At 49.4% G+C, this 20,901-nt stretch overlaps 1 long non-coding RNA gene and 1 pseudogene across 1 annotated transcript in view; one reads left to right on the forward strand and one right to left on the reverse strand.

Annotated features, from left to right (window-relative positions):
* Positions 1-20,901, reverse strand: part of LOC123790438 (uncharacterized) — a 55,518-nt gene that overhangs the window by 15,542 nt on the left and 19,075 nt on the right. The window contains exon 5 of the long non-coding RNA XR_015724601.1: positions 10,329-10,461. This is a non-coding gene — a long non-coding RNA (uncharacterized LOC123790438). The remainder of the gene's footprint in view (positions 1-10,328; positions 10,462-20,901) is intronic.
* LOC123790552 (Y-box-binding protein 1 pseudogene) lies at positions 278-9,605 on the forward strand (annotated as a pseudogene).

Here is a 20,901-nt window from a genome sequence, read left to right on the forward strand (position 1 = left end):
TCCCCCCGGGACCCCACACTTCGCATTGTGGGCAGCAGACACCCGATAACATGATCATTAGACCATTACCAGCAAGAGAGCTGGTTTTTAACTCATTCTCTGTTTTCATTTTTTAAAAAATCCAGGCTGATAATTTTTGAACTTTGGCTTTGAGCGAGGCTCTTGGCCACTCTGCTGGATGGCTGTTTTACTTCTCTGTGCCTGTTTTCTGTCTTTGCAGGGAGATTTGCCCTCAGCCTGACAGTCGTTGGTCTGAGGGAGTCGTACAAAGAGGAAGATGGCGCCCTTCAGGGTGATGAGGGGCAGGCCCGCAGCCGTGTCACTGGAAGTTGGTGAGGGCGTACAAGTCCATTCACACTCCCGTGCGCATTCTTGCTCCCCGGTGAAGGGCCATTACAGGTGGGACACAGCCCTCACACGCCTTTCCCCTCTGCAAGTGAGATATGCAGGGCTGTATCTCAGGAAAGAGGGTGGGGTGTGCCCTGGGGTCTCTCTAGGAAGTGGCCACTTGTAATTCTGAGTGAATGAGCTCTGAGTATTTAGAGGTAACTGCAAGTCAGAGATCAGAGCTGTGGAAAACATTCCCTCTCAAGGATTGAGAGAGGTGCAGTGACAGGACCCCAAATGGGACAGTCCTTTTGCTTCCTCTTATGTAAATTCCTCTTCGGCCCCTGCCCCAAAGGAAGGTCACAGAGGCCAAGGAAGAAAGAAGTGTTGAGTTGAAACATATGAAATTGTTATTTTTAGGCACCAAATTGTTGACCGTCGGCAATTTCATGTGATTTAACCTAAAATCACCCAGTGGAAAGGGTGGGGAGGGTGTGAAACCCTCTAAAGCTTGCTTGTGGCAGGAGATGGGCATGGGGAAGGTGGTGGAGAGTGAAGTTGAGCATCAGGGGAGACCTCTGTCTGTCCCCCACCATGGGGGAAGCGGCATAGAGTTGGGGAGTGGGCTTGGGAAGTGACCCCCCTCCCTCTGGGTGGTGGATGCCAATGATAGAGGGGATTATTTCTGTGAGCTGCCGCCATATTGCCACTGCCCTCATCATCCTGCCTTGTTATGATTTGTTTTCAGGTAATGTCTTGAGGACAGGGTCAGGGACAGTCTCCTAGTCTCCATGTACTCCCAGCACCTCACCTGGGTTCTGGACACCCGTTAGAGGCTCCAAGAAATGGCTACTGAAGTAAAGCAGAAGCCTACTGATAATATAGCATTTCTGTGGAGAACTAGAAGCTGGGAATCTTCAAGAGTAAGGAACAGAATAAAATAGTTCCTAAAATTATTAGATGACAAAATATATTGTTTTCATGGAGCATGTCCCAGGACAGGTGATTCTCCCAGAATGTATTTTGGTCCTTCAGACAGGAATTGGGCTGAAATATATCTATGCATGAGTTATGAACAATAATTTAATAAAACTAGATTTCAGGGGAGAAATGGTAAAATATGGAGAAGAATCTCTTTCCAAAGACCTGAGAACTATTTCAGAAGCACCAAGTACATGTAAATAATTGATAGAATATTAATAACAATTTAATTATTCATTGAAATAGGTTCCCTAAAGATATAGATGAAGAAAGACTGGATTAGCCTAGTTGAAGATATATACTTGAAAATAATAGGACTACATTACTCCAAATATATTCTAACTTTTCAATAATTCAAGCTAGTTCTACCATTTTATTCCATACTTAAAGGTTTTAATCTGTCTATTTAATTCACTAACTCATTTGAAAATATGTGAAAGGCACCATGTTTGGTATCGTGGGGTGACAAGAATGAATCAAGGGAATTTGTCTTCAAGGATATCTATGAGAAGAGGTGGTAAGCCGGGTGGATCAGAGTGAGTGAATGGTCTTCAAAGTAGAAAGGGATGAGTGGTCTATGACAGACACAGACAAGTGCTAGGGGGTTTCTGAGGGAGAGAGGTTCCTTCCAGCTGTAGGAGGAGAGATATCTTGGTGTCAGGAATTCTTTCTGGGAAGGTGCTGTGCCAGTGAGGAAGGCCATGGACGGCAGGAGGAAACAGCATCCTCACTGGGCACTACGGATCCTGTCGGACACAAGCATGTGTGTACAGTCAAGTAGCCAAGATGTGGAGCTGGATTCAGCCAGTTCCAGTGGGTGTGTGAGAGGTAAAATAGATAGCAGGAAACCCATAGAACAGGGTTGGAAGAGGCTCTCATGGAGGGTTCTGAGTTCAAAGAAATAATGCTGATTTTGGAAATGTGAAACCCTCAGCTCTGCTCTGTCTGCCTTGGTATTAAATGATCCACCAACTGGTACCTGAGAGTAACCCAGGAGATCCCGGGAATGGGCCCCAACTGCTTTGCCCAAGGAATGAGAATGGAAAGCACCCTTTGGGTTCATGTTATTTAAAGTAACATAGGAATAGGGGCGCCTGGGTGGCACAGCGGTTAAAGCGTCTGCCTTCGGCTCAGGGCGTGATCCCGGCGTTACGGGATCGAGCCCCACATCAGGCTCCTCCGCTATGAGCCTGCTTCTTTCTCTCCCACTCCCCCTGCTTGTGTTCCCTCTCTCGCTGGCTGTCTCTATCTCTGTCGAATAAATAAATAAAATCTTACAAAAAATAAAATAAAATAAAGTAACATAGGAATAAAAGAAATGAGGGCAGGTCTTCTCAGTGTGAGGACACTGGGAAATGTCCTGTCAATATCCCATCAACCTCACTTTGGGTCATCGTTAATGGAATATGGCTATGAAGAGGTGTCACTGCGTGAGTGGTACACAAGCAAAGGAAAAACACAACATGGCACACAGGGTTTCCATAGATGATAGCCAGGATTTCCACTAGGATTCAACAACTCCCTTGTGTTCTCATTTAATTTTTATATCAGTCCCATATATTGTATTATTCCCATTTTAAACATTTCATAAGGAAACTTGGGCTCGGAATGTCCTAAAAAATGAAAAGAGGCAAACCTGTAAGCCCGTGGCAGGGCTCTGATTTGAATCTGGGTCCTTTGGACCCCAAACCAGGGCTCCCCAGAAGTCACACCTTTGCCTCATAAACATCAATTCCCCCACCTTCTCTGAATCTTGGGTCCCTTGTCTGTAAGTTAGGGAATATAACCCCAAAGGCCAGGGCTAGGCCTGCGGACCCCCCTCTTGCTGCTTGCACAGTGCCCGCTCTGGCTGGCCAGGCCCCACGCCTCTGGCCAGGTGCTTGATAGACAGCTCAGAGCCAAGGCCACCACCAGTAACACTGCCGAGGGATTTGGTCTGGGTCCACGAACGCGTCCTGCCACGGCGAAAGCAATGTATCCAACCTTACGCCAGGAAGCCTTCTGTTCCCTGCTAGCAGAGGGGAGCCAGTGACTCCCCACAGTCTGCGCAATAAATCAGCTCAAAGACACCCACTTCGAGGGCACAAGGGACCCCTGTTATCACAGGCCACAGTCAGAGTCAGTGCTGCCAGAATGACTTTCTAATTAATAAATCCTGGGGGATCTAATCATGTCCTCCCAGCCTTGCTGAATCGTCTCTGCACAAAGCCACAGCCCTGGGGCTCAGCCTTTGCCTCCTGTCTCCAGGACAAGGGTCTAGGGCCAGCAGAGAAGGTGCCATGTGCCTGGCAAACGACACACTTGGCTTTGCCTTTCCAGTATTCGAATATTGTTATTCTAGAATATTGAATATTGCTGGGAGGAAGGGAGTTCTCTCCACATGATCCCCCAAACAGCCCCTGGGTTCCGCTTGGCGGGTGGGTGGAGAGTTGCTTGCTCATCAGGGCTTTGGGCTGTCTTCCAATGAAAGTTCCAATCAGAAATTTTTCTTGGGCTCCAGACTCCCAGCAGGCCTTTGGCTGGGTGTCAGTGAGTCTGTGAACTTCTCGAACGTGTCCGTGTCTCGTCTACACAGCACACGGCACTAAGAATCCCTATTGATTCCCTCCCTATCTGTCTCTATTGGGATTCTATGGGGCCCGGAGCTTTCTTGTTTCTTGAGAGATCCATGATCCAAAACCAGTTAAGAACTGTTGCTCCAGGAAGAGAAATCTGGGTTCTGCCTCTCTGAAAGTGGGGGCCCTTTGCTCCTCAGACCTCCATGGGCTGTGTCCCCTGCCTGGAGCTTCCGTGGCATACAGAGTCCGAGGTGTGGCTCTCGAATTGGTACTTTGCTGCTTAGAAGCTGGAAGCACTTTCTCCCTCTTTACAGTTGCCCACCTCAGCCTCATCCTTCCTGGCCCTTCTCCATCATCAAGCAGGTGTCTCAAAGGGTGGATACGATACTCACTTACCCCCAGGAGTAGATACCAACTGGATGCCGACAGGGGCTTTCTCGAGGCAGAGCACAATGTGCAAAAGACCAGAACCTCTGTGCGATTTGCAGCTGACTAGCCCCAGGAAAAGAATGCCACACTTCGCACCGAGCTGAGTGTGTTACATAATCCTGACTTAAAAGAAAGAATACCCCCTGGAGGTAAACAAGACCTAGCAGAAGGGGCAAGGGAGCCAGAAGAAACAAGGAAACAGCAGAATCCAGAAGGCTTAAGGGCTGCCTGAAAACAGCATCAGGATGTGTTTAGATGCTAAATATCTCCAGTGCAAAACCAAAACCCAAACCAGACAACAGACAGACAACAACAAGAGTCTCAGAATCTCAGAAGGGGGTGGTGGTGGGGAGGTTACGGGGTGGAGGGGGGTGGGGTTGCAGGCCACAGAGGCACAAAAGTGCCCCGGGATTGCCTCTCCTCCTGTCTCTGCAGATGGAGTACTGAGGTTCTGGAAAACCAGTGGGGCTCCCCATAGAGGCGGGGAGTGCTGGAAGCTATGCTCCAGTGAGATCCCAGGGTCCCCCCCCCCCACCCTACCCCCTAGCATCCTGGCTGTGCTGCTTCTCCCCTTGGGAAGAGCTTGGCTAGGAAGAAAAGCTTCAGGTCCACGCCATTCCCGAAGGACTCACATGAAACAGAGAAAATCCCGAGTCCTCTCCATCCTCACTTCTTGGCAATTCAGAGCATCCTCACTGTGACCCGCTTCTCTAGAGGAAGGGGCAAGTGCAGGAAACAACTTTCCGCACCAATCCCCCATCTCTTTTACACAGTGCGCTCTGCTCCCAGCTCTGTCTGAAGAGGGGCCTGGGGGGCGGGACAGCAGTAGCCCTCCTGACCTTGGGAACCCACTTTTATCAGGTCTGTAGTCTGCTGGGCATGCCAAGTGCTGGAGAGGTTAAGTGGGGGCAGAGGCAAAAGGGAGAGCAAACTCTACCCACAAGCGTGTGGTCATCAGACACTGAGTTCGATGCCGCTGCTGTCGGATAGGCTGATCTTTCCAGAGAAGCAGGAAATCTGCATTTGTATGTGAAATGTTCCACTTATAACCTTTGGGTCAAATTTTAGACGGTAGTTTTCAGTGGGGCCAATGCAGCCAGGGCCTACCCTGCTCTGTCTCCCCTGTAAGAAAGCACTTCTGCAGGGCATCCACACCATCAACCCCAGCAGCCCCTGGGCTCCGGCCAAGGCCAAGGCTGTTGAGCAATGCCCGGGAGTTCACGGGGCCCAGGCTGCCATCCAGAGCAGCTGGCTCTAGGAAGAAGAGGGGATTTCCTCTCTCTGGAATGTGGAATCTACCCATCCGAACAATAATTCTGGCCCCTCCATGAGCACCGATTCTAGTCTGGAACAAGGGACCCATGCTTGTTCGCTGTGGAATCTGAAACGAGAGCTGGTGGGATGGCACCCACATTTGCCTCATGCAGCCACATGGGAAGAATCATAGCCTTCAGGCATTTGGAGCTTCTCTGAAAACAAATAATCCCAACAGTTTCACCACAGAATTACTCTACTGAAATAATAAGTTACTGACACCATTATGAAGCTTCATTACTCTTACGGGAGAATACCTCCTGTCACAGCTCTGGAAATTACCAGACACATCGACTCTTTTCCCCACTGTAGGCACTCAAGCTGACGAACGAGAAAGTTAAGATTGCTCGGAGCCCCCCATCTGCAGAATCAGGCTTCAGATCGGGATCTCCGGGGTCTCCTCCTAAAGTCAGTCCTCCAAATGCTGCAGATGTTCCTCTTTGATTCGGTGGTAGGATGGGACCTTCCTCCCCTCATCCCTTCTCGGAAACAGCCAAGATTCAAAGGCGTAATTATAATAAGCTGCTATACTTTCGCATTCCAGAGTGGGTCAATACCAGCAAGAGAAAGGGTTGTTTTGCTAGTGGGTTATTAATTCCCCTCTAAGCCCCACGAACACTCCTAACCGGTGAAGTGGCAAGCTTTCTACAGCTCCTCCTCCCAAGTATTACAAACACGGAGAGCTACCCAGGTTCACGCGCTTCCCTGGGAAGCACACACAACACGGAGCTCAACCAGATGGCAATTAGGAGAGCTTATTCAACCTCCTCTTTGAGTATATTGCTCTGAGGTTTACTAGGATACCATATATGGTTCACAAGAAAACACAGGGGGAAAATCCCTCATTGTTGGGGACCATCAATAGTCTTATGTATTCCAGTGTTGCTTTCGAGCACAGGAATATTGCTCAGGGTCTTTCTTAATCAGTGAATTAGCCAATCATTAATGACTAGTCATTTCTGCCCAGGCTGTAAAGAACATTTAGAAGGACTATTAGAAATCCTTCACCAATCAATGAAATATGCGTATGTAGACATGTAGACATGCATATATAGACACACATATATACTAATGATATAAAAGAATATTTAGCTAAACTATGAAATGTGTGGGAGAGACATTAAGTTCTTCCAGAGTTCAAAGAAAGGGTAAAAGGAGGGCAATGAAAGATGGAGAAATCAGAGAAACTTCCTGGAGGAAGAGATGTCTAAGCTAGAACTTGAGAAATGGGAACGACCTCCCTGGAACTTTACAGGCAGGAATGACCTTGCTTTAGCTGGCTGGGGAAAATGAAATTTCTGATTGAGTGGCAGTGGAGAAGCAGAACCCAATAAACAACACGAATAATACTTTGGATAACATGGTGGGGAAATAACTGGCTTTTCAGTTCATTATCTTTTTTTTTTTTTAAGATTTATTTATTTATTTGACAGAGATAGAGACAGCCAGCGAGAGAGGGAACACAAGCAGGGGGAGTGGGAGAGGAAGAAGCAGGCTCATAGCGGAGGAGCCTGATGTGGGGCTCGATCCCAGAACGCCGGGATCACGCCCTGAGCCGAAGGCAGGCGCTTAACTGCTGTGCCACCCAGGTGCCCCTCAGTTCATTATCTTTTTGAATGGAGTTGAGCAAAATGAGTTTGTTAGTGGTACTTAGACCGTGAAGAACACAGAGATGTCAGCAAGGGCAGCCAATGCTAAGTACTAGGTTGGGCAAGTAATATCTGTTAAGAACAAAGGGATCTTATGGGGACACCTGTCTCCCTCAGGGAAGTGTCCGACTCTTGCTCTCTGCGCAGGTCTGACTTATCTCAGGGTTGTGAGTTCAAGTCCCATGTTGGGCTCCATGCTCCTACTTTTAAAAAATTACATATATATAAATGGATCTTATAAATCAATAGGAAAATAACAAATACCGTCTTTGAAAAAGTGGGCAAAGGACAGTGTTAAGCATGGTGCAAAAGAAGAAAAACATAGGAAAATGTACGACTTCATTAGAAAAGCAGAAAGTTAAAAGCTGGTGCCTGGGTGGCTCAGTTGGTTAAGCGTCCGACACTTGACTTCAGCTGAGGTGTTAATCTCAGGGTCATGGGATGGAGCCTGCATCTGGCTCTTCACTCAGCAGGGAGTCTGGTTGGGATTCTCTCTCTCCCTTTCCCTCTGCCCCTCCCCCCTCTTGCTCTCACTCTAACAAAATAAATAAATATTTTTTAAAAAAGAAATATGTTTATTAATTTGGAGGGCTATTTGCAATATATTATCAAAATTTTTATTTATTTTTAAGATTTTATTTATTTGAGAGAGATTGAGAGAGAGAGGCACAAGCAGAGGAAGGGGCAGAGGTAGAAGGAGAAGCCGACTCCCTGCTGAGCAGGGAGCCAGACATGGGGCTTGATCCCAGGACCCCGGGATCATGACCCAAGCTGAAGGCAGACACTTAACGAACCGAGCCACCCAGGCGCCCTATTATCAACATCTTTAAAATGCATAAAGCAGATCACATACCAGTATTCATAGTGTGTACATCATTTGTGTATAAAAGTAAACACAGAACAGCTCTTTAGGCCCATGGGTGCTGACCCCATGCTTCAATAAAACCACCTTTTCAAAAAAAAAAAAAGTAAAAACAAACCCAACTACATAAACCAAAATACACACACATATAAATATATATGTACACACATACATATGCATTCATCTGTATTTATTCCTCTTTCTTTCTATATGTATATATGGGTGTACGTCGACACACACATATGCATATATACAAATAAATACATAGATGTCTATACTCCTAGATGTTAATATTCCATATTTCTAAGTAATGGGATTACAAGCAATGCCTATTTTTTTTTTGCATACATTTTATGTTTATTTTATAACTGTTTTCTACAATAAGCATATTTTTTCCCTTTAATTTAAAATAAGAACGCTCAGAGAGCCCCGCGCCGCCCCACTGCCACTGCCACCAGCCTCATTACCATCACACCCAAGAGGGGCTGCAGCTGTGGCCACCCGCCCCCGTCACCGTCCCTGTGAGGACAAGCCACCGGGCCAGACCCCGCAGCTGCCTGCCCTCCCTCCACAAGGCAACGCAAAGCGCCGGGCAGCAGCAGCTGAGGACTCACTTGTCCAAGGCACCTGCCTGCTGGGTCAAGGTCAATGCAGCGAAGGCTTGGGGAACAGTCAAATGGTTTCTTGTAAGAAACGAATATGGTTGCAAAAACCAAGAAGGACACCAAGGAAGAGGTGTTTGTACACCAGACAGCCATAAGGAAGAACCCCAGGAAGTACCTTCTCAGTGTAGGAGGTGGAGACACTGAACTGGACGTTGGTGAAGGAGAGAAGGCTGCCGGGACGGCCAGGACTGCGGGCCCCGGGGGAGCTCCGGTGCAAGACAGTAACACAGCATGCTGTAGGCATCACGGACTGTCCCCCTCGCCCGGGGCCTCCCTGCCATCACAAGCAGAACTACCAGAACAGTGAGAGTGGGGTTAAAGAATGGGGGATCGATCGGCAGAGCTCCCCAAGCTCAGTGCCAACAGCGCCCAGCCCCCCCCCCCCCATCAATCCCTGCAGGCCCCCAGCTTCCTGCCTGCAGGAGTCTGTGAGCGTGGACCACAGCCTTCCAACCCTCCCGTGCGGGGAGAAGGGTGGCGGGGGGCTGACAAGCAGGGTGCAGGAGAGCAAGGTAGACCCCCAAGACAGAACATGCCTCGGGGTTCCAGACCACCATTCCACAGGGGTTTCGGCTCGCCAAAGACAGCATAGAGAGGACGGCAGTGAAGAAGGCAAGGAGATGAGACCCAAGGTCAGCAGCCACCTCAAGGTCGGTACCCACACAACTTCCGTTACCCACACAGATGCCCAGAAAACCCGAAATCGCTAGATGGCACAGGGACAAAAGCAGCCAACCACAGGCTGACACTTGGCTCCCAGGCTGAGCAGGGCCGGGCTGAGGACACGCCAGCTTACCATCTCTCCCGCCACCTGGTTTAGGCATCCACCAAAAACGAATATAAAATTCCAGCAACAAGAAATGAACAAAAGAGTGGAGCTGAAGACCTTCAGCGCTGGCTTTTTGCCCACTGACCAGATAACCAGCACGACCTGCATTACCTCTGCAGGATGGGTCTGTATTATTTTCACCTAAAGACGTTGCTAAATGGGAATGACACACATGGGGGGGTTTTTGGTTGTTTTTCTGTTTTGTTTCGTTTTTTTTTAAAGCCTGGTTTTTCTCAATACATCTTTAGAGGTGTTTTTTTGTTTTTTGTTTTTGTTTGTTTGTTTTTTTAAAGATTTTATTTATTTATTCGACAGAGATAGAGACAGCCAGCGAGAGAGGGAACACAAGCAGGGGGAGTGGGAGAGGAAGAAGCAGGCTCCCAGCAGAGGAGCCTGATGTGGGGCTGGATCCCAGAACGCCGGGATCACGCCCTGAGCCGAAGGCAGACGCTTAACTGCTGTGCCACCCAGGCGCCCCATCTTTAGAGGTTTTTAAATGTTTTGTATCTAGTCAAACTGAGATTTCTAAGAACCTCATTTTTAATTTGTAATAGACGTTTACGATTTGATTTTTCAAAAGGGTCAACAAGCAGCAAGCCCATGTTAATAAAGATCTTAAATAATAAATACATTGTTTTAAAAATGTCAAGTTCAGATTCTACTAGAACCCAGATAAGAAGCCAGGTTAGTAGGATGGGGGCCGTGGGAACTCACTGTGACGGAAGTGTCGCTGAGGACCAGGCATTTACGGTCCAGAGCCCAGACTTCACGAGGCCCAGAAGAAGGAAATGCGGCTCGGCTTCCGATACACACTGCGTTTCGCAGCGTGACTTTCAAAGAGAAACACCTAGAGATGGAAAGGGGAGAGAAAACTAAGTTCAGTGACAAACCTGAGGCCCCAAAGGGAAATAGTGGCAAGAGGGCATAAAATCCAGCCTCAAGGCTGCCATTTTATACACACACCCGCACAAGTGGCTTCCACATTCTGAAGAAGGTGAAAAGTGAATCCACAGTAAAGAAGGGGGAATATGTGTTTTAAGAGTCTCCCTCAAAGGACACAGAGATATTTCAATTCAGTTCAAGTTGGTTGAGTGTCCTCTCCTGAGGTCTGAAAAGCAAGACTCCCTCCCTTCCTCCCTCCCTCTTCTAGAAGTAACAATGTTGACAGTGAAAGTATCCTACTCTTGGGGGAACGTTTCTTATATCAAATCATTCACCCTTTACAACAGCATTGGCTTGTCCACATGGTAGCTATTATTATACCCATTCAACAGACGGGGATGTTGAGGCTTTGGGGCACAACCAGGACTTGACCCCAATGTACTAACTCCGTCCTCCCCAGGTCACTTTCTGGAGCATTTAAAAAACAAAACTCATTCAAAGACAGACCATTCATGCCAAATAGGCACTGCCGTGTGGGATATTTAAGCGAAGGAGAGGGCGCAATCATGCATATCTTATTTATCATCTTGCCTCATTACACAATCACATTAAAGTTGCTGATACATCGAAGTGGGAGCCCGATGTTTTGCTTTGTTTTGTTTTGTTTTGTTAATTCCACAATGGAATTTCTGGTCTACTAATCAACCTTAAGCATGGCCTTTCTTCCTCGGGAGGGCTCCCTGCGGGAGGAGGAAACACGCTCTGGCTCTAGTTGACCGAGAGAACCTACTGGGCCCAGGGTCTCTGCCCCTGCACCTCTCCCCACCAGGGCTCCGTGGCCCCATCCTGTTCCGTCCCTGAGAGGGCCTGCATGTGCCGTGGGAGGAAGAGAGGGCACGGGTGATTTCCTCCTGCGTTTCGCATCCTCTGGCGCGCGCACTTCCCCGGGCTTGGAAACAGCCCGATGGTTTTCAAGTAGAAGCTGCAATCCTCAAAGCGAGCCCGAGCCCAAACAGCCCTTATAAGGGTGCAGAGTATACTCTTGGTTTCCTTTTGCCGAGAAATATACCGGGGAGGACAAAAGACTCTTGTTGAGGACCAGAGGGCCCGTGGGGTCATGCGGTGTGGCAGGAAGGGTGGCCTCCAGCCAGAGCAGGGCCCCCACTCGGTTTAGGGAAGAGTGTCAACAGCGTGCAGGTTTTGCTTGCTTGTTTGTTTTGTTTGGCCGTTCCTCAGACGTCCTCGGTTTTCCCGTTTGTTTTGCTTTAGGAAAAAATAAACTTGTAGGTCTTTTGATTGCATTGTTTTCAATAGGCAATATATTTGCATAGTCCAGAAACAAAAATAATAGAAAAGTGAAAACAGGGGGAAATCTTTTTAAGTTAATTTTATTTTCTTTAAGTCGTCTCCACCCAAGCTGGGGCTTGAACTCAGGACCGCAAGCCCAAGAGTCACATGGTCTACCGACATAACCAGCCAGGTGCCCCGACACGGGGGAATCTTGATCACACCTTTGCCCACATCTCCCCATTCCTTCCCTTCCTTGCAGGCAACGCTTTTTATTAGTTTCTTATGTAGCCTTCCAAGGTGTTACATAATATACTTACTTTCTCACTTTCTTACTGAACAGGCATTCTCAATGGGGGTGATACCACCCCCAAGGGGGTGAAAATGGATTTTAGGAAGCGAAAAATTCTTCCCCCTTTTATGGATACATCACAAATATACAATAGACAGGCGGCATAGATACAGATATACATGCTATTAAAATTTCATGGGGGTGGCAATCAGGAAAAAAACGTCTCTAAAGGTTTCTTAGGGGGGTGATAATGAAGAAAGCTTTGAGAAACACGGCTACAGAAAGCAGTATACAACATACACCGTTCTGCCAATATATATATCTGCCAATATAGCCTCGGGATCTTTCCACACCAATTCATGCAAATTTACCTTATTTTTTAATAGTGGCATGGTATTCTGTTGCACAGATGTGCCATTATTTCTTTAACCTGTGCCCTATTAGTATATACTTGGGTTGATGCTCACCTTTGGCTAGTGTAATATCACAGAGAACAGCCTTCTGCATACACTGAATATACTCAAAGGTAACTCTGTGTATCATGGGTGCCTGGAAGTGGGGTTCCTAGGTCCAAGGGCAAATTCCTTTAAAATGCGGGGAGATAGGATCAGATGCCCCTCCATGTTGCACTCACTGAGTCTGTCATCCAATGAGTAGGAAACAGGTTGGCTACTCTTTAAATGGCTGTCTGACCCCACCTGAGGATTATTAGTTAGTTGCAGCTGGGTGAGGGGCGAGGTGGTCATGGGGGTACGGGGGTCTCCTCTGGGCTGTGCTGTGTGCCTAAGCGAAGCACAGAGAGGGTTCCCGGTGATAGTACTCAGGGAAGGAAGGGGCCCCTGCCTGTCTGATGAAAAGCTTTGGGGCCTTCAGAGGGAATATTATTTGGGATGACCTCAGGCCATGGTGTGGGATTTGGCAAACGCTCCCCCCCCCCCACACACACACAATCTAGGGCCTACAGCTTGTGGGAGGGCAGCTCCCAGTACAAAGTGAGTCCAAGCCAACCTTGACTTTCTCACCGGGAGCAAAGGGCCTGGCCAGGGAGGTTCGTTCTGCATGGAACATTCAGGCTGCCACACAGCTCAGCTCCTGACACAATTACCTTTCCACCGTCCTGTGCAGGAAGAGAAGTCATGTGGCAGTGGCCTCATCATCTCCAGAAACCCTGGGAAGGTGCACGTGTGCACCCCCCCACACACCCCCCCCCCCCCGCAGGGCAGGTGAGGAGGCTTCCCTGCAACCACTTTGATCTGGACTGAAATTAATTGCTCATGAGACATTTGTGCTTAACACCTCAACCAACTCTGCAAAGATTTTATTTGGCCTTTAAATTATTTAAACCATTGTAATCATATTTGCTTTCAACAGAAATCTGCTGTATTTACCAGCTTGAAAGGGACTAAATGAAGCCCCCAGGGTGGCTCGCCGATGCTCTGGGCTCTATTTGGATCCCCCTCCTGGAGACAGTCATCCCCGCATGGGGTTCGAATCGTATTTTCTGGTGCTTGTTAACGGAGGTCGAATACATCACAAAATGCAGAAATTTACACTGCATCACAATCACATCTGAGCTATCGCTGGGCCGGATTTGGACTCTGATAATTTATTCAAGACATCCTCTTCTTCCTGTTCCCATCAGATCCCTGAGCCCACCTGGTCTTTTCCGCCTAGTTCTGTAAGCAGCTCGGGACTCCCACTCTGCTCCGCGAAGACTTTTTTGGTCCAGTGAATGTATTTAAATAAATAAAGAAACATCTGCCATAAACATGACTTCAAGGTTGGAGTGGGCACAGTGCCTCCCCTTGCCTCTGCAGCTTCTCTCCATGAAAGCTGAGCGCAGTAAAGCTCCGAGCCAGTGAGAAACAAGATAGAAGTGTCAAACGACATAAATTGCGAATCGTAAGTCACAGTTCCATTTGCTCTGCTACAGTGTAAAAATTGCAAATTTTTCATCAAAAAGACAAGAAGAACTCTGAATGCTTCCATATCGCTTGGCGGCCATGATACTTCCATGGTCCATGTCCACGGGGCTGGTGCATCTTCTCTGTCCCTGCAGACTGGCCTCCTGGGGCCAGGACGACGTGCCTTGTCTTCCCTGGGTGCATGCGGTCCTCACGTTCCCTCAGGGGATCGATATTTTAGGCAAGTTGCATTGTTGTTTCATTCATGGTAGCAACAGTGGAAAAAGACTGCAACATTGAAATCTCTCCTTCTTCTCCCTGGTAATTCATTCATATTCTCTCTCTCCCTCTCTTTATGCCCCCGACTCCTTTCTCCCCATTCTTTCCCAGCCCCATATTTCTCTCACGTGCTCTAGAATTCCAAAGAGAGGTAGGACAAGAGCCAGCAGAACCCAGTTTTAGCCAAGTCCACTAGGGCCTTTTACAAATGATCCTCAGGCCAGGACTATGGATACCAATACTTGTGTAGAGACACCTCCCAAATTTGAGAGTTCACACCAGGTCTATGACAAAAATCCCATGGCTTCCCCAAGGCCCCTCCTAGAACTGGGGTGTATCTGAATCACTAACTTCTACTTCTAGAACCCACCTCTGGCCTTACTGGGCCGGTCTCTGCATGGTGGGCCAAACCATATCGCAAGATGCCAGGCACTTCAAGAGAGGCCTAGGCCACCAGTGATTTGTTTATTTTTAAGATTTTATTTATTTATTTAGAGAGAGCACACGCATGAGCTGGGAGAGGAGCAGAGAGAGAGGGAGAGATAATCTCAAGCAGACTCCCTGCTGAGCAAGGAGCCCCATGCAGGGCTCTCTCCATCGCAGGACCCTGAGATCATGACCTTAGAAGAAATCAAGAGTCAGATGCTTAACAGACTGAGCCACCCAGGAACCCTGATTTGTTTATTATTCATCTATTGCTAAAAGGCTTGATTTGAGCTATGGATGCGGAGAGGGCCAGGACTGGCTTTTTGCCACCTCCACACAATGCCGCCAAGAGCATCTCGATATTGCCTCTGGGCAGTGACGGCATGAGAGGACGTGCTGAAGTAGAAAGAATGATCATCTGATGTATTATATTTATGAAGTGTGTTAACAATATCATGTAAAGTCTAAATCAGTTTGATCAAGTCCCCTGTAACTCAAAATGAATGGAGGAAAATGGGATCAATTTGAAAAGAATGGTAGTCTTACGGATCCATTGGCCATCTATTTATTTATAAGTAAACATGCATCAATATGCAAAACACTATGTGGTAGATAGATAAGATGGACCCCTGCCATAATAATAATAATAGTAGTAGTAGTAGTAATAAACACAACCACCTTTCTTGAGCATTGCTAGTCCCAGTTCCACATACTCGACATAGATTTGCTCATTTAATTTGCACAGCAGTCATAAGTGGTAGTTATTATCCCCATCTCACAAATAGAGAAACTAATGCACAGACAGTTTAAACAATTTGCCCAACGTCACACAGTAAATAGCTAAGCCCAGGTTTGCACCCAGAAAATCTGCCTCCAGTAGCCACATACTTAACCACAGTACTATGTAGCTAGACAACCATTTAATGGTGCTGATACAAATGGGACCCCTAAAATAGGGTACCCCCAATAGGGGAATTCTAGGGAAATCTAGAAAAGAAGATCCCCTCTGGGTGGGCAGCAGGAGCACTGGGTCTCAGCCAAGGCTTCGTGGAGGAGGTAGCATTTGTGCTCAACCTTAAGAATGGATGCATTTGGGAAACTGAAACATTGGAGAAGATGATCTCCACGTAGACATGATGTGGTCTTAGAAGGAAGAGAGAAAACACAGAGCTTGCCCAGGAATGGTAAACGTCCAGGTCAAGAGTTAAAGGGGACTCCTGTGAGGTAGGATTGAAGGTAGTTTGGGGAGAGGAGGTCATGCATTTTCTATTGCGAAATAAATCTTCCAAGCAGACTGTGGGGCTCATTTAGGTCTGACTCCCTCACAAAGAAGCATATAAATGGCAGGATATAAGAGCATCTGCCTGGGGACGCGAGGAGAAATGAGAGGGTTTGGGGGCGCCTGGCAGTAGCTCTTTTGCTGTCACTGCAAAACCTTCCCAGGGAAATGGAACTTTTTATTACCAGAGCTGGAATGGGCCCAAGTTGATGTCCCCAACTGGTTCAGTTCCCTTTTTACGGTGAAGTGTCACCATGTTCCAAGGAGAAATGATTTGATCGTAGCAGATGGCCACTCGGGCTGGCTGGTGACCAGTCTATTGGCCTGTCCTGTGCCCTCCCTGCCGGAGATGGATGGCAGGCTTCTTTTCTTAAGTTTCATGGCCAGTCCCACTGCTGAAAATACCATTCTCAGGACAACCTAGCCTCTAGTGTGATCTGTACAGGGGTGCCACGGCCTCAGGGCTCCAGGCAGAGTGATGCCCACCAAGGACGGCTGGCCCCTCGCTCGCTCGGCCGGACAATGCAGGTGCAGAGGGGAGACCACCCAGAGCCCGGGGGGCGCAGCCTACAGCTCCAGCATCATCCAGGGCGGGAAGAGGTGCCAGGTGGAGGGTTGCAGCCCTCCCAAAGCAGAGGAGGCTGGGCTAGAAAGGCCGAGAGGGAAGGTGTGGCATGGTCAAGGACGACCACCTGCCTCCTGGTGGTTTATCCAGGCTCTCGATTGTTCATGTGATTCAGTGTCTCACTTAGGTGAGCAGATGGTAATCAGATAACATCAAATGTTTCCACTTCCTCTGGCTTCTCCTTCCTTGTCCTCAAAAGAGTTCCAAGTTTCTTTCTGTTGTTTTGTTTTGCCTTTTTTTCCCATTGACAAAGGAAATTGGACAAAGCAGGACAGAGAAAGCGTGGACACCGTGTGTGTCAGGGGGAGGGGACGCACATTGTCTTTGCAAGAAGGGAGGCTGGCAGGTGTTTTCCGTTCGGCTTGGATCCATGGCTAAGGGAAAGAATCCTCGGAGTGAAGAGCAACAGGGTTTCAGTTCCTGGGCACAAGACCATCGTGGGCAAATTAATTAGGTTTCTGCTCTCAGATGAGATCTTTTGCAGGGCAGAGCATGATGACACGGAGGAGACAGCTCGGAGATGCGTTTCTGGTAATAAATTCTCCATCCATGCAGGGGAAAATAAAGCATTTTTTTTACGCGTTTGTCTGTCAGACATCTTGGGCACACAGAGGTGAGAGAGGGGGAAAAGAAAAGAGAAACAACAAACCAGAACCCAAAATAGCACAGCACTGCGTGGGAAGGATGACAAAGTTATGGCACTCTGGTGACAGACTTGGCGATTCCATTTTATCACTCCATATCCCAGCCTCTCGGGAGGTTTACTGTTTCCACTTCTTTCCTTTTTCCCTGTCCCTATGTTTTCCTCACGTGAATATTTACATTGTTGTGTATTGTACATCCATTTTGGATGTTTTTCCTCATCTCGACCTGCCTGGGATCCACCCAGGCTTGCTGCTCGGGAGGGCTGTGTTTGGCCCCGCGGGAACGTGCCTCCAGCGCTGTGTCCCAAGGGCCGACTCCTATGAAAATGCTTGCGGCCCCAGCTAGTGCCTGCGTATCCTCACTGGAGGACCAGGTCCAGCTGCCGCTGCTGCTTGGAAGGCAAATGCATACCCTGAATCTGGGAAATGGGATTCCCGGGGATCTCTCACTGAAGCCAGGCCAGTCATGGCCACCCGAGGCACCTTGTGCATCTTTCTCACACGCGTTCCTTGATGATCCGACTGTTCCTCCAGTCGTGGTCATGTGCACAAGGAAGTCCCACCACTTCTGCAGCGACCCCAGCCCGGACCTGAACAGCCGAGGAGAGACAGGGAGCAGTGGGCGCCCCAGTCCCTCGCCCCTACGATGGGGATTTTCAGGGTCCATGCCGACTCAGAGCACGTGAACCCTCTTAGACGACAAGGCGTGGCCACCACCCTACCTGCCGTAGGAGGGGCCACACACGGGATCTGCTATCCGCCGGGGATCAGGCGGCATTGACTCAGGGAAGCAGAACCACTGTGGGTGATTTCCCAAGGAAGGAGCTGTACAGCCTGGAGGGGCTAGATTGAGCTGGAGGGGGCTAGCCAGGCAGTCTGTGCATGACTAGAGGTCAGCCAGGCCATCAGGCGAGAAGAAAGTGGGATGTGGGTGACAGCAAGAACAAACTGGAACCTGCAAAGGGGAGCTGAGACTCACATGACAGCCAGAACCTGCACGGGGAGCGGAACCTGTTTCTGTCTCCTGTCACCTTGATGCTCCGGGTGGCATGCAGGAGCGGCTGGCCCCCCGTGCTGCACAGCTGGGCTGGGAGAAGCTGCAGGGGGTCTGGGGGGAGGTAGCAGACCCCCAAAGCTAGGGGCTGCCCCGTGCCCCCTGGGTGTGGACAAGCTGATACAGTAGCCAGTCTCCCCGCAACACATTTCAACCTTGAGAACTCCAGCCCTTGCTCTACCTCCCGCTTCCCAATTTTGGTCTCAGGCCGAGTGCTCACCTGGAACCATTCGGGATAGGGAATTCAGGGGACTGCAGCCCCAGTTTAGCTAGAGTACAAACCACCCTGATACTTGTCAAGAGCGTGGGGACCTTCCACCTCCACGTCCCTCGCGCCCACCTGCAGAAGAACCACTGAGCCCAGCGCAGGGCGTGCATTCTTGTCCTGTGTGTTTTGTTCACTGCCCCATCCCTGGGCCTAGAAGGTGCTTGGTCAATTCCACAGACAATCCCGACAAGCTCTGGTCCTCTGGCCAGTTTTTAGCCCACTCTGTATTTTTACGGCGGCCGGTGAATTCGCCGGCATTGGCTGAGCACCTATTTGGCGCCAAGCCCCTGGGCTGGGGAGTAAGGAAAATGTAAAGACACAGAGAAAGCCGCTCGTGCCCTCTGGCTTCAGCAGCGACGTGGATTCACCGGCAGCTAATTAATATCACAGTGTTACACTGGGTAAGAGACAAGCGGTGCTAATGAGTGCTCTAGGAATCCTTCTGGGGGATTTGGGGGAGACTCCCCAGAGGAGTGAGACTTCCACCAGCGCGTGAGGACAGACAGATCGGGGAGGGAGGAGGAGGGCAACAGCAAAGGAGCAGAGGTCAGAGTTCAAAAGGCCCCGACCCAGCTCGCTAGAGGACTGTGTGTACGGAATAGGAGGCAGAAAGTCGGGGCTCACATTGAGGATGATGCTAGGACTTGATCCCCCCCTGCCTGAGCTCCCCCAGCGTTGGGAATGAAAAATGTGAGCCTGACGATCTCCTGTGAGCATGAAAACTAGCAGATGCTCACTCAGGGCAGGTACGGTATGCTGGTGCTGGGACCTCGTCGCTGCCTCACGTAGTTGCTGCGCTCCCCACTGAGGGACCAGGAGCCTGAGACTTAGGATGAAATCCTGTGCCCAGCCAGCCAGCAGCCGCACAGGGATCTGCATTCCCGCCTGTGCCCGCAGCTCCATCGCTCAAACGCCCAGAGACCGACCACGGTCAATGCCACCTTCCTCCCCGACAACGTCAAGGCTGCCCGGGGCCGGGCAGCAGATCCAGGCGGAGCGAGGAAGATGTTGCAGCTGCTAAGCAGCCTATCGATCGGGAGACTCCCGAGGCCCTGCTCTGTCATGTGATTTCAGCTCCCGTGAGGGCGGGAAACATGCCGGGATTCACGCTGGCTACATTATCAGAGAATTCTGCCACCTAAGGAAGTGGCTTTCTCTACCCGGGAGGCCAGATGGGCCAGGGAGCCTACCCTGTGCGGCAACCTGTATCTATCGTGCAATGTGCACTTGCTACTTCTTTGCTTTTTATTTTATGGGGGCCCCCGCCCCCCACCCTGGCAGATTACGGGTCTCTTTTGTGAAAAAAGGGTTTTCAGTTGGTAAATTGAAATGCACTCCACACTCGTTAGTGTCAGCAATGAAAATGTGTGCCCAGAGAAATCACCCCCCTTTCCCCCCAAACAGAGCAGAGCGACCCCCGCCCCCCAGGCCCAGGACAGCTCCATCGAGGAGAGGCCGGGCCAAGGCAATGAAGCGGGAACAGGGAAAGGAGCTCAAGCTAGTAAATGTGTCAATTTACTCGGACTCCCTGCAATTTAGAAGCTGATTTCAAAGAAAAATTGCTTCAGGCCTCCGACTCCTTCTGTTGTTGCCAACTGTGGCCCATTTTTACAGCTGACTGACCACGGGCTCAAAATGCGGGGCTCTGGTAGTCCCGACAGGCCTGGATGGCTCCTTGCTGTCCCCCGAGCAGAAGTCACAAGCATAATTACAGCTAACGGAGGCAGGTCGGGGCAGGCCGGCCCTCACGTCACCACCACCTGCTCCCCCAAGGACTGTGCCCCGGCTTGTGCGTGCAGCTGTTGTGAATCCCCAGTCAACAGCTGACATGATTCATTAGAACCTCGCACTCCTCTGTCATGGCAATCCCCTCACGCCTCTGGAACCTTCTCTACTCTCCCTCACGCACTGCGCCGTCCAAGGCTTCATGCTCCCTGCCTCCCCTCTCTCCCACCCCTGCCCTGGGTGACCTCCAAGGTTAATAATGCTGCCTCAAGGCATCTACCCAGAAGGAAAATAAACAGTCTGATTTCAGCGAGAGTGACCAGGCAGAGGGGCCAGAAATCTACCTCCCACCCCTCCACACACATAAATCACGACAGAGGCCTTTCTCCCTGGCAGCTTCAATCTGCGTGTGTCTCATTGAAAATCCATCCCTCTCCCGTTGCCAGCCTGAGGTTGGGGAGAGGGGGTTATCAGATTGCTCTGTGGTAATAAGGAGCACATTCACCTCAGCCGAGTTTCCAGAGAGATTCTGGGTTTTGGTTTGGTTTGGATCTGGTTCAGAAAGGGCAATTGTTCAAATCGTGTTGTTTGAAGAGCAAACCATTAGTAAGTTGTCCCCTCA

This window comes from Ursus americanus, chromosome 5 (assembly GCF_024610735.1).
Source record: "Ursus americanus isolate L20-20 chromosome 5, mUrsAme1.1.p, whole genome shotgun sequence".
In the NCBI taxonomy this organism is placed as follows: Eukaryota; Metazoa; Chordata; class Mammalia; order Carnivora; family Ursidae; genus Ursus; species Ursus americanus.